Genomic DNA, 13,426 nt, shown 5'->3' with positions numbered 1-13,426 from the left:
CAGATTTTTGTGATGTATTTACAACTGGTGTTTAGAAGTTGGATTAACAGAAAAGATATGTAGCCGCTGTGGTTCTGTGTATGGGTTTGAAACTTCTTTTTTTTTCCTACAGGCTATTTGACAAGTCATGGCAGCTTCTCAAGAGCCTTATTTTCACCTTTAAAGGGAGTTTGTGGAGTGTATTGTTACCTTCTGGAATCTAAACCTCCTGCATACACAGTTTTTCAGGCAGCTTTGTAACAATTGCAGCTGTTTTGGAATGGGGATGGTTAGGTTGCAGTGCACAGTAGCTGAGACAATCCAGGAAGTTTAATACATCACAGAGCTGTTCCAGAGTTGTTCCCTCCCTTGGAACCCGTTGCTGCCTCAGATAATTTTACAATTTTTCTAGCATTGAGGCTTCTGCTGTGTGTTACAGCATCCAAATGTGCTGCCGTGTACTATACTATATTGTTCGTCAGATCTCTTTCAGAGGCCTGGGGTTTTTGTCTAAACTGTGGAAACACGGGCCTCTTCCAAAATCTTTCTACCTGATCTCTATGGAGATACATAAATAAGTAGACATATTATCTTTAATTATATATATATATGTAAAATTATAAATAGACATATAAATATAAGTAGACATATTATCACTATGTTTTTAAATACCAACAGTATTTAAAGAGTGGCTACAAAGAAGATGGAGACTCTGTTTTTACAAGGCATCACATGGAAAAGACATGGGGTAATGGGTCCAAGTTACTACTGGAGAGAGACCAGCTGCACACAGGAGGACAAGTTTTCACAATGAGAACAATCAGCCATTGGAATAATCTCCCCAGGGGAGTGGTGGACTCCCTGGCGCTGGGCACTTGTAAGATTTGGTTGGACAGGGTGCTAGGACATCTTGTGTAGATCATGCTTTTGCCTATAAAGGTTGGTCCGGATGATCCTTGATGTCCCTCCAGCCTGGTATTCTGTGAGTCTGTGGCAGAATCATAGAACTGTAGAACGGTCCAACATTATTTTTTTCAAGTGACCATTACTGCAGCGTTGGGTTTCATTTTGCTGCTCCAGGAATGTATGAGCTAGAACTTTGATAAACTTAGCTGGTGTAGGATACATGTGACCACAACTTTATGCTATGAAGTTACATGCCATCCTCTTTCCGTGCTTCACCAGTCTTTGACAACACCAGTCATTTCTGGGGCAGCTGTATCTCCACTTCAAGAGCACATCACAACAAAGTGTTTTCTTAAAGGAAAGAAGATTATTTGTGTGGAGATGGTCTTGTCTTCTCCCAGACTATTGCCTACAATTCAGCTCTAATTTCATTTTTTATTCTCAGTATCCCACCGTTTCTCCGTATGTCAGACAGTTAATAGCGATCTACTTACTTATGTATCTCCATAAATCTGACTCTCCTATTGCTTATATATTGACTTTAAGTAGATGTGCATATACAAGTGCATGATGCTTCAGGCTAAAGCACAAATCTTCAGGGACTACTGAGAGACTTAATTTATTAGTTGATTATAGCTGCCATCATGTACTTTCTTTCTTATTTGAAACATCTGGATCTCACTGCTGATGAGATGAGAGTAGTTACTGCTTGTAAACCAGATATGCCCCAAGATTACAAATGAAACCTGTCACATTTGGGCGATGGCACGTTCCTCTCCAGTCACAGGATTCCAGCACTTTCAGTGGAAATGCAGTTTAAGTTCTTCCTTCCCTCAGAGGTATTTTAGCAGCACCTGCTGGCCACAGCACGTATGAACTATGAAGTGCAGGAGCAGAATTAAGGGGATGATAGGACGGTTTTACCCAAGTAGTCGACTGCAGCGGCTAATCTTTGACACTACATCTTTTAAGTATATATGCTCATTTCAGAGTTTCTGGAAGTTGGCAGCCAAAAGCCAAGGCAAAGACAACAACAGTAATGATACAAATCATCCAGGGGGACTTTGGGGATTATTTTTTTTTTATTATATCAAGAATGCGGTAGCTTTGACTTCTCTATTTGGGGGAAATTATTAAGGTAGAGGAAACATTCTTTCTGATGTTTTTCCCAGCTTCCCATAACTATCTTTTGAGTTGTTCACAGTTATCTATTCAGTTGAGGTATGTAAAATCATAGAATAAACTGGCTCAGCTACGACTATGTGTGTGGTGACCATCAGGGCAGGCATCTACATGTACACACTCCGGCCTCTGCTTGTCCTCAGCATTGCTGAAGATGGGTGAGCTTCTCCCTTGCTGGAGGTCAGTAAAGGCAGGTGGACCATGTTCGGCTGCTGCCTCTGGCATGCACAAGGAATTTGCTGCTCTGGAATACACCAGGGAAGTCCTTGGGCTGGCAGGGAGACCTGTTCTCTCCTTTTATGGTCCAAAAAGCTGTAGGGTTGTGACATTTCTCCTTCCACCTTACTTAGGAGCCACAAAATGGAGCAATCGGAAGGTCAGGTCTGCTTCCTACTGTTTTCTGGAGGTTCCCACAAGATGTCCCTGGAAACTTCTTGTCTCTGCCCACTGTAGCAAGGCTAGTGAGAGAGCAGAGAAGAAATGGGTGTTTTGTTCTGCCACCCTTTTCCTGCTGTTTATAGGCCATTGTGACATCAACAGAGCCAAATCACACCATTATGTGTGTTCTCTGCAGTAACTGGACAAAAATTGCAAAAGGGAAAGAGGCTTCTTTCCCTTCCACAAGGACAGCATCCAGACCCAGGGGGGAGAGCCCAAACAAAGAATTGATTAATGTACCATGAAAATGTTTATTAAGCCCAGTTTGAAGCTGGTTTTGCTGGAAGAGACATCTTAGATCCAGAACAGAATTTCTGAAGACACCAAGACAAGCAGACAAAAGTTAGGCAGGTTAGGATTGTGACTCTAAATCCCCAGAGATTTTCCTGACCCATGGATTATTTAGTGTTAAAATGTCTATCTTTGACTTTTGAAGCAGCTTTGCTGACAGGTTTGTGAAGGTTCTTGCTGCACAAAATGGGACAGAACTTCTTGCAGTCTTGGTGTCCTGTTGGACAGGGCATTCCTCCTGTCACACTCTGCTGACACTTCAGAGGACTGCAGGTAAAGTAATCTGAGCAAGCTATATGCTGTGCACCTTGATGCAGAAATGGGATTCTGTGTGCTGTAAGAGTCCCAGTGCACAGTGTCCAAACAAATTCCCAGCAGCAGCCCCTACAGACAGAGACAGTCTGGATTAGGAAGAGAAAATTGTAGCCTTGGAGTCTGCAATGAAAGCACTGCCAAAGAAAAGGGGGATAAATAGGAAACAGAAATTGCATTAAAAATGTAAAAGTTCTAGGGCTGCAAATAGATGACAACAAATACCCCCTCTTGCACTTTGAATCAACTTTGAATCTCACAGCCTAAGCAAATACAGAGAAAGCTGCAAAACACTACTAGTTCATATATGGTATCTAGCAGAAATCCAAGTAAGTCAGGGCTAGTCACACCAAAAGAAGTTCACAGAAGAACAAGTAAATGTGCTCTTTAAAAGTTTACGGGAGTCAATGAAAAAGCTCTGTTTACCACGGTTAAGCTCTAAAGGGAAATCTGAGTTGACAGGAGCGAAAGGGAAAAGGAATTGGGATAATCTGAGAATTTAATATAAATTGTATTACGATAATTCTGTTGGTGCATAGAATTTACTGATTGTTGTTGTTGCATTTTGGTAAATTTATTGTGCATATCAAGAAATTGGGCAGTTTCGGAAAGTCATGATGTGGAAGTTGGTGTTGAAGAATTTTGTTCTTGTTGATAGGACAGGGTATGTGAAGAAAAGTGCTGTCATACCCAGTTCGAGCAAGACCACCGTTTGGTCTCAGCCATGCGCTCACACAGCTCTCTTACCTCCTTGCGTTACAGATCCTTGATGACAGTAAAAACCCAGAGAACATCCTTTCAGCCCCTCCAAGCTCTGCTCTTCTGTGAGGCTGTGATCTGGTAATGTTTCACAGTTTTGGGACCCTTTTGGCCTTCTCTTTCTGTCAGTCCCCCGTTGGGCACAGTTGGGCAGCAAAATTCCCACTCCCAGCATCCCCGCCAGCGCAGAGAAGGCCTTCTGTGCTTTGCGGCTCCCTAAAACTCACAAACTTCGCCACTCCAGGCTTGATGCTCCTAGTATGTGTTATGTGTCGAAACATCCTTTTTATTCAGGAGCTGAACTAGTACTTTGCAAAGCAGCCAAGGCCAGCAGATCCCAAACTAGTCCTGTGGCAGGCAGGTACTGGCCATAGCTCTTAGGTAACAAGGGTTGGTGTGAGCACAGCAGCTCAACCTATTTTAGGAGGGGCCAGGCTTCCCACATGTAGCACAAGCTGAAGGGTGTGGTATAGGCATTTTCCAGCCCTTCACATTGATCTGTGGGGGTGCAAACACGTATTTCTTCTCTTTGTTTTTTTAACACAGCTTCAAGGCAGTCTCTGCGTATTGCTGGGTGGAGGCACAGGAAGAAAGAGGTGTCTGCTGCCACATCTTGCCAGCAGCAGTGGCAACCTTCACAGCAGAGTGAAAGATCAGATAGGGCTAACAAATTAGAGAGTAATAATTATCATAGTCATAAAATGGTTTGGGTTGGAAGGGACCTTAAAGATCATCTGGTTCCGACCCTGCTGACATGGGCAGGGACACCTTCCACTACAGCAGCTTGCTCCAAGTCGTGTCTGACCTGTCCTTGGAAACTGCTGGGGTTGGGGCAGCCACAGCTTCTCTGGGTAACCTGTGCCAGTGCCTCACCACCCTCAACAGGGAAGAATTTCTTCCTAATAGCTAGTCTAAACCTACCCTCTGTCATCTTAAAGCCATTACCCTTTGCTCTATCACTACTTGCCTGTGTAAAAAGCCCCTCTCCAGATTTCTTGTATTCGTACGTAGGTAGGTAGGTATGTATGGACGTACATACTCACACACAGCTGAAAGGCGGGTCTTGTACTGTGTGTGTGTTTGTACATAGGTAGGTACGTACGTAAGTACTCACACACAGCTTAAAGGTGGGCCTTGTACATGTGTACATACGTACGTACGTACATACTCTCGCACAGTACAAGACCCGCCTTTCAGCTTTGTGTCTGTACACATGTACATACATTTCAGTGGTTCTAAACAATGAATTACACCTCCTTGTCAAAAGTTTTTTTGTCAAGTGTAACTGGCCTGTAGGGTTATTCTGTGAGTGTGATGTACTTTGTTAGCTGAGTTTCCTTTATAGGTAGTTGGATTATTAGCACAGGGAGAAATACAGGTCTGACAATGCAGATTTTTAGTCCAGGAGGTATGTTGGTAAATATTCTCCCTTTAGGAATACAATCGCTTGTTAAATTGCTAAAACCTGTATTGCTTCACCTGGAGTCTGAAATCTGTGTCCTCTTCTGGTTGTGGCAATGTTTTGTGAGGCCTGGCTGGGAGCTTCACTCCCAGGTGTACATGGTGGTACATCAGAGTGTACCAGGTGTACAAAAGGTGGTGCATCAGAGACAATATTCCTGTTAGATCTGCAGGCTGAAGTGTTCACCAGACCACTCCAAACTCATTTAATTTCAGACACAGTTAGTCAAGAACTCCTACTTGATTTTGCTGTGGCACATGACAATGAGATTCAGGTGGCACTTTTTAGAATATGGAGGTTTTCTAGTCCCCACTGCACTACTCTGGACACGAGCATCATCAAGTACTATAGTCTTCTCTACATGCAATTCATGCTTTCTCTTAAAAGCAATCACTCTGTGGATGCCTTGTGCCACCTCCATTTGCTATGCCCTTCTGCACGGGGTTTCATAAGCTTCTTAACAGACCATAGCATCTTGTGTCTACGGGCTGTACAGATGTAGGAAGTGGACCTGAAAACTCACAGACATGATCAGCTGATGGATAGTCTGTGGAAGACAAATAGCCAGCATAGACATGCTTGCAGAGAGTTTAGTTTGCTTCATATCACAGAATCACAGAATCCTAAGGGTTGGAAGGGACCTCAAAAGATCATCTAGTCCAACCCCCCTGCAAGAGCAGGGTAACCTACAGTACATCACACAGGAACTTGTCCAGGCGGGCCTTGAATATCTCCAGTGTAGGAGACTCCACAACCCCCCTGGGCAACCCCCCTTCATATGGAAGCATCTGAACCTCCATTCAGAAATACGCAGATTCTTCAGGGACCTGGACTAGCAATGACAGGATTTAAAAACAAACTAACCAAAAAAAAAAAAAAAAAACCAAACAAAAAAAAAAAGAACAAAACACACAACCAAACAAAATACAACCCAAAAATCCAAACAAAACACTACAATTGGGATTAGAAACAATTTTTTAAATATGATTTGCAGTATAACTGAAATTTGGTACAAACATGTTCCACCTTGGAAAAAAAAATGGCTCTGTTCTACTTACCTTTTAGTAAATACTAATTTTTATACAGTTTTTTTCTTTTCACATTGGCACTTTGCTACTGAAATTTTACTTTGCTTACTAGTTTGCTTGAAAACAAGCGTCAACCAGAGTTCAGGTCCCTGTTACACAGAGCCAGCTTTAGAGACAGGGATCTGTGGCAGGCACACAAACAAATCCAGGGGTCTCTGCCTCTTAAACAAACCCATTTCCCTCCCCCTTCCAGCCAGTAAACAGCTTCTGGCTGCAGATTTGGTCCTTTATAGAAGAGATTTTAAGATGCCAGCTGACCTGTCCAGCAAGCAGCCTGGTAATCCTCAAATCATCTGTTCGCCGTGCTCACAGGGAGATGTTACCAAAAAGGCTTGTTGACAACCTTCTGTTGCATTAAAGTCTGTAAAACTGCCACTGTCTTACTCACTTCAACTTTACCACACGGCTGAATAAAACTTTCCCTTCTGACAAATCTGTTGGCAGTAGAAAACTGTATGAAAAGAAGACTTCTGGTTTCCAGTTTGCTTTGGGTTAAATTGACCCTGATCTGTATAGCAGTTTGCAAGCTCTTTTAAAAACTAATATTTGACAAATTATTATTTCAGAAGTCCGAACGTGCTTTCCATGCACATTCTCATACAATGCATTTTTACCATCTAAATACCATATTCTATACTAGTACCAAGTGAAAATACTTAAATTCACAACAGATTTATGTCAGTTATTCAGTCTTTTCATACACAGAGATAATCTATTTGCAGGTCTTCACAAGAACTCTTATGGCAAAAATGCAGTAATTCAGTGATCAAATAAGAATAGTGATATTATATGCATCTATGAATCCTTCCATCAAGTTTGCATTGAGTAATAAGTACTAATCTCAGCTAAACTGTTTTGTTGTTACGCATACAGCACGCTCTGATCCCAAACAATGCCTTAATCCACTATTTTAATAATAGTCTATGGATTAAGGGATCTATACAGTATACTGACACAATGTACTGAGTTCGGATTCTATAGATGAGCATTGCTGTGATCCATTTTAATGGCATACAAGCCATCATAGTATTATGGTGTCAACAGCCTGCAGATTATCTACCGGCTTTCAAAGCATTCTGCAGCAAAGTGAGTTTAATGAACCTCCACAAAGGTGAAAACACTATCATACGTATGGGGAGAAAGGACTTCAAAATAAACAAGCAGAGTATATAAATATCAAAAAGCATTCATAGATAATCAGCTGTAAGATGCACAGACTCTTTCAGGTTTTGGAATCTGTCAAAATAACAACCTTAAGAAGGACAGTCTGCTTTCTTGGCCTCCTCCTCATCTACACTTTTCTCCTAGCATCCTCATTTCCCTCTCCCAGCTTGACAGTATTTCATGTAGGAAACCCCTCATGATGGATTTACTTCTTTTAAAAGAAACATACTCCAAATAGCTCTATGTCTGTTACATTCCTGCTTCTGAACTATAATCACCTCCCTTTCATTAAGTAAAACCACAGGTGCACTGGTAGCAGAGGCTCTCCAGCACCATGTGAGGTAGGGAAATGTCCCCACCACCCACCTTCACCTGGCACCCACACTAAATGTTTAAGGTTAATTTTCCCTGACCTCTGCCTGTAGGAAAGGACATGCTCCTGCAGATGGCAGTTCAGGTACAAGTTGTTGTCTCTCTGAGGTGCCCTTTTCTCTTTGAGCAGGAAGGTGTTGAGCAGGATGAGCCCTGGCTGGAGTCAGTGCCCATACACAGCACTGCATCCCCCAGCAGCAGCATTGGCACTGCTCACAGGCTGTGCTCTGGGGCAAAGCGCTGAGGCTCCCTCTCCTCAGCAGCAGAGCAGGAAGCAAGCCCAAGGTAACACATGTAGGGAAGAACATCTTGAACCATCTCATGTGTTGTTCATCACTAAATCACTGACTAATGCTCAGGGAACAGCCCCACTCCAGTCCAGTGAAAACATTTCAGGGAAGACCTTATCACCATGTTCCAGTATTTAAAGGGTGACCACAATGGAGACTCCCTTTTTACAAGGAGTCACATGGAAAAGACATGGAGTAAAGGCTGCAAGTTATTCTGGGGGAGATTCTGACTGGACACAAGAGGACAATCTTTCACAATGAGAACAATCAACCACTGGAATAATCTCCCCAGGGAAGTGGTGGATCTCCCACCATTGGACACTTTCAAGTTTCAGATGGACAGGGTGCTGGGCCATCTTGCCTAGGTCGTGCTTTGCCAAGAAAGATTGGACCAGATGATCCTTGAGGTCCCTTCCAACCTGGTATTCCATGATGCTATGATTCTATGATCTGCACAATTTACAGAACCAAATGAAATGTGGTGATTTGTAAGGAATCAAGAAGAAAACCAATACTGAAACCACACCACTTTTTCTAATAGATCAATTGCCCACCTGGAGGACCGGCAAACACATCCCTCTGATGCAAACTCTCTTACAAACTCCGTTTTACAGTTGCCTCCACCTTTTTTTTCCTCTGATTTCTCCAAGACAGCATATAGAGCACATGGGGTGTGTGCTGCTTCCCAGCATGAAAATATTTTGACTTTTCTGAATTCCAGTGATTTCATGCAGCCACTTTTCAGTAATCCTCTCCCAAAGTTGCCCAGTACTTAATCGCATCTGAATTAGATGGCAACAAATTCCCTGTTATTTCCTCCTGATGCCTGAGAACAGGCCTCCCATTCTTGAGATCACTTACTGAGCACTTCGATTTATGGCTGGACCTGTTCTCGTATTTTCTGCTCCCTGAAGCTTCACCTCAGCTACTGGCTCTGCAGTTCTTCCAGATGTCTCACTTTTTTTACTTTCTTGTTCCATCTGTTGATGTTGCTTGCTAACAGTTCACCTGGGGAAGGGAAGGGTTTGATTTCAAATGTGGAGAATCAGACTTGGAAAAGCAACCTTTATAGAGCATCTCTGGTGAGGAGGTTGGGATGGGCAAGGGGTATTTGCTTCTCCTGAGGAGCTTCCCGTGATCTGTGGAGGATCCACATGCATAAGGCTGTAGATTTCCCCTAGTTCAGTAGGATGCTGGTAACAGGGGCACTCTGCCTTCCGCAGGAGGAGGAAGCAGCTGCCTGAGCCGTGCTTTTGAGATGGTTGAAAAAGGGAAGCTGGGGTTCCTCAAGCCCTTCAGGACTGCAAAGAGAGCTTTTCTTGACAAAATAACCCTGTCTTTACATACCAGGACTATTCAACCCACTTTCCATCATGCTAAATACATAAGCTCCAGATGATGTATTCTACATGGATTTATGGTGGATTAAACCATTATGCACTGCTGGGATACAACACGTACTCCATAACTGCGATTCTATTAAACATAATGGTGCAATGAATAGACATTGGAAAATTCATTTTTCACCCATGAAAGCTATTCAGTGTCTCCTGATTTTTTTTTTTCTAGTTTTATATCAATAGTTTTGAGGGAAGTTCCCTGAGATTTTCTTGTTGCTGAAAAGCAGATTCTTCTCTGAGCTCTCCATCTCCTATGGGAGGAGCCAAATAGCCTCAGCAGCTCCATGGGCACAGCTACGTTCCTTACCCATATGCGTAATGTTGGCTCTGTGTGGTACAGGAGCACTGCAGGAGAAGGCTCCCACCAGGTGACGAGTGCTCTGGAAGCTGAGGGGAATCCGAGGTACATGGCTACTCCTGCAAGCACTCGGCCAGGTAGGAGACCAGGCCCAAAGTAGTATGTTCACCACAGAGGCACTTTAACACTGCTGGCCAGCAAAAATAGGTGTCTGTCAGAATGAGGCACAGAAGTATCAGCAAGATTGGTGCCAATACCTATTTATTTCCCATTTTCACCCAACATGCATTGAGTTCACAGTATCAAGAGGAAGGCACGTTGTACCTTGGCTGTTTCGATGTTCATTTCCCTGTTAAAAATCAAAGCAAATGAGTGTCAAGAGGATGCTGATGTGCAATAGCTTCAGACAGCACCAAAGGTCTTTTTTCTACTCAGACTCCAATAAAAGATTATTTATTTTTATCAGCATTGCTCATTAGTGGTTCCACAATATTTCTGTTCTACACTGCTTCTTTTTCTCTTTCTTGTGCAAAAATACCTCTTAGTCATTAGTCATACCATGAAAAGATCATTAAAGAATTAGAAAATTAGTGTAGAACAATGACAACCATATCATATTCCAGAATATTTGGTTTGCTTTTTTGTATCAACCTTATGCTTTCAACATCTCAGAAGATACTTAACCACCATTACAAAACAAAAGTGTTTGAAATGCAACAGTTATAAAAACTAGTGTACTTGAAATGTATATTGTAGCACTGGGGTGGCTCTGGTGCTTTATTGATACAATAGGAGGAACACTGGTAGGCAGTTATCTTTTTTAAGACTATTTTGCCCAGTCTGTTAAAATTGCTAAATGATTTTCAACAGCACAGTTGATGAGTCATTTAATCTTCATAATTTGATTTCTGTCTGAGAAGTTGCAGGATCCCTCTCTCTGATCTGTTTCTGTGCGTAGATGTCATATGTGCAGCTGGAACATTTGTGCCCCTGAGGTTTTTCAAGAAGACACAAAACCCAAAAACACCAACAAAATCAACGCTGAGCACCAGCCCCAGCTGAGCTCAGAGACCTTTTCCTCCACATACTCTTCATGTACCTGCACCTCCAAGTGTCTTAGCCCCGAAGATCCTGCTGCTGCAAGACTCGCATCTTCAGAAGCACCTGGGTGCCTAACTCCTGACTATGTCAGTGGGAGTTAAGCTCATAAATACCTTCTGTGCATCCTGGAAAATGTTACATTGGCCTAATCCAATTAATGGGAAACACAACATCTTTAAAAGGCTTCCAATTTTAAAAGGGCAAGAGAGACAAACAGTGTTTTTCCCAGAATACAGAAGGGAAAAGACTTGAGATCCCTGTGTTCCTGTGATCATTTATGAGTCAAAGAGGCATATGTCATTTGGAAATGAGCAGGCTACCCCAGGCTTTCTGACATTCAGACACAACCTATACTCAGCTACCAGTGCTGGAAAAGGGTGTCTGCACTTTCAACAAGTCGAAACTTGAAAGTCTGACAAAACTTGAAAGCTGCTCAGTGCTGACCCACTGTCACCACGGTGTCCTGCCTCCATCTGATGTTGCAGCACTAAATGCTGTTGCTGCAAAGGAGATCCACATTTTGGGCAGAGGGGGAGGGATTGTTGCTCCTAGCTGACTGTACGCCTGCTCTCATCCTCTCCATGCTGCCATGTGGAACCATAGAAAGGTAACAGCCAAGAGGGTCTGCCAGGGGCCATGCATCTCCTTTTTTTTCCCCACCGCTGGCCAGCCTCACCAGCAAAGTGGGGAAGGAGAACATTTTGTACACATGGGAGTCTTGCAGTCATAAAGAAACAAGAGAGGTCCAGGAAAGAAATTCCCTGTCCCTGCAGAGGTAAGAGAGGGGCAGGAGACAAGTTCCAGACACTCCTCCACCACCTCATGCCACAGCATCTCCCATGAGGAAGAATTCCCCAAGGAGTTAATTCTGGTGGGAGGAGAGGTCAAGGGGAGGGAGGCGTTAGTGAAAGGAGGGAGAAGGAAGAGTCTCTGCCACACACAGTTCTCTGGACCTAGTCAGAAAAGGGTTAACCCTACTGTGCTGCTAGTGATATCAGGAATTGTTTCTTTGTTACCAAATCATGTCAGACTTAAGCAGGCAAGATTACTAAGGTGGGGAAGTTGAGTGCAGGTCACTTTCATGCTTGAGCACAGCTCTTCAAAACAGCGTATTTCATTTTGTTAGGAGGGAAAACTCACACTTGCTGACACCTCTTCCCAGTAAAGTGATGCTAAGCCAGAATGGAAAATTCCTACACAGCCCTATGAGAAAGAAAAGCAAATTTTGTGTCAGGGGAAGAACAAAATTATACAGCAAAACTGATCAACACTAGAAAATAATAAAGCTCTTCCATGAGGACTTGAGCTTGACCTACATTGATGTGAGCCCAGGCCTTTCAAGAAGCAGGAGCACTGTTTTGGGGGTGTTGTTTAATTATCCTTCTCCTGATTTTATAAACCCCCCTGAATACGAGTGTCTTTGGGATCTTTCATAGAATCATAGAATAGTTAGGGTTGGAAAGGACCTTAAGATCATCAAGTTCCAACCCCCTGCCATGGGCAGGGACACTTCACACTAAACCATCCCACCCAAGGCTCCATCCAACCTGGCCTTGAACACCGCCAGGGATGGAGCATTCACAACTTCCCTGGGCAACCCATTCCAGTGCCTCACCACCCTCACAGGAAAGAATTTCCTCCTTATATCCAATCTAAACTTCCCCTGTTTAAGTTTTAACCCGTTACCCCTTGTCCTGTCACTACAGTCCCTAATGAAGAGTCCCTCCCCAGCATCCCTATAGGCCCCCTTCAGATACTGGAAGGCTGCTATGAGGTCTCCAGGCAGCCTTCTCTTCTCCAGGCTGCACAGCCCCAACTTCCTCAGCCTATCTAAACCTTTCCTGGTGCAGCTTGAGGCCATTTCCTCTTGTGCCATGGGGAGAAGAGGCAGACCCCTACCTCACTACGACCTCCTTTCAGGTAGCTGTAGAGAGCAAATGTTACCTCTCGGCTTGGCTCTTTGTCCTCTGCAAGAATGAGCTATTTCCACTTGTGGCCGTTATTCCCTCATTGAGACGTGCGGAGCAGGCACATCCCAGCCAGAACTGACCCCTGGCGTCAGAGGCGCGCCTCGCAAGCCACCACAAAGCTTCGGCCAGCACCACCACACGCCTCCCCCCGCTGCGCCGCGGTGTACCGAGGCCTGCTCCAGCACCCGGCTGGATGACGGCGCGCTACCACAGCGGCTGTACCGGCACAGCCACCGCTGCCCGGGGGGAGCTGGCTGCACCGGCTGCTGTGGTTTAGCCCGGGGAGCAGCTGACCCCCTCACACACCGTCCCGGTGCTGCTGCCGGAGCGGAGCAGAGCAAACCCCACCACACCTCACGGCCCAACGGCCGCTAACGGCTCCGTGCTGACGCGCGGCTCCGCCCCTCCCGCGGC

General features: G+C 44.2%; 1 long non-coding RNA gene across 2 annotated transcripts; it reads right to left on the bottom strand.

Moving 5' to 3' along the window:
• Positions 1-2,634: 2,634 nt before the first annotated feature.
• On the bottom strand, positions 2,635-13,320 carry LOC136013711 (uncharacterized). 2 transcript variants are annotated; one of them, XR_010612331.1, is made up of 5 exons: positions 12,987-13,320; positions 12,183-12,245; positions 9,951-10,290; positions 9,105-9,251; positions 2,635-3,180 (listed from the first exon to the last, which is right to left on the bottom strand). It is a non-coding gene; the product is annotated as an uncharacterized LOC136013711 (long non-coding RNA). The 2 variants fall into 2 exon arrangements; XR_010612332.1 differs by having other exon boundaries at positions 9,951-10,152.
• Between the last annotated feature and the right edge of the window lie 106 nt (positions 13,321-13,426).

The sequence above is a fragment of the Lathamus discolor genome, chromosome 4 (genome assembly GCF_037157495.1).
Source record: "Lathamus discolor isolate bLatDis1 chromosome 4, bLatDis1.hap1, whole genome shotgun sequence".
Classification (NCBI taxonomy): domain Eukaryota; kingdom Metazoa; phylum Chordata; class Aves; order Psittaciformes; family Psittacidae; genus Lathamus; species Lathamus discolor.
This window is presented reverse-complemented; position numbering and strand designations above follow the sequence as displayed.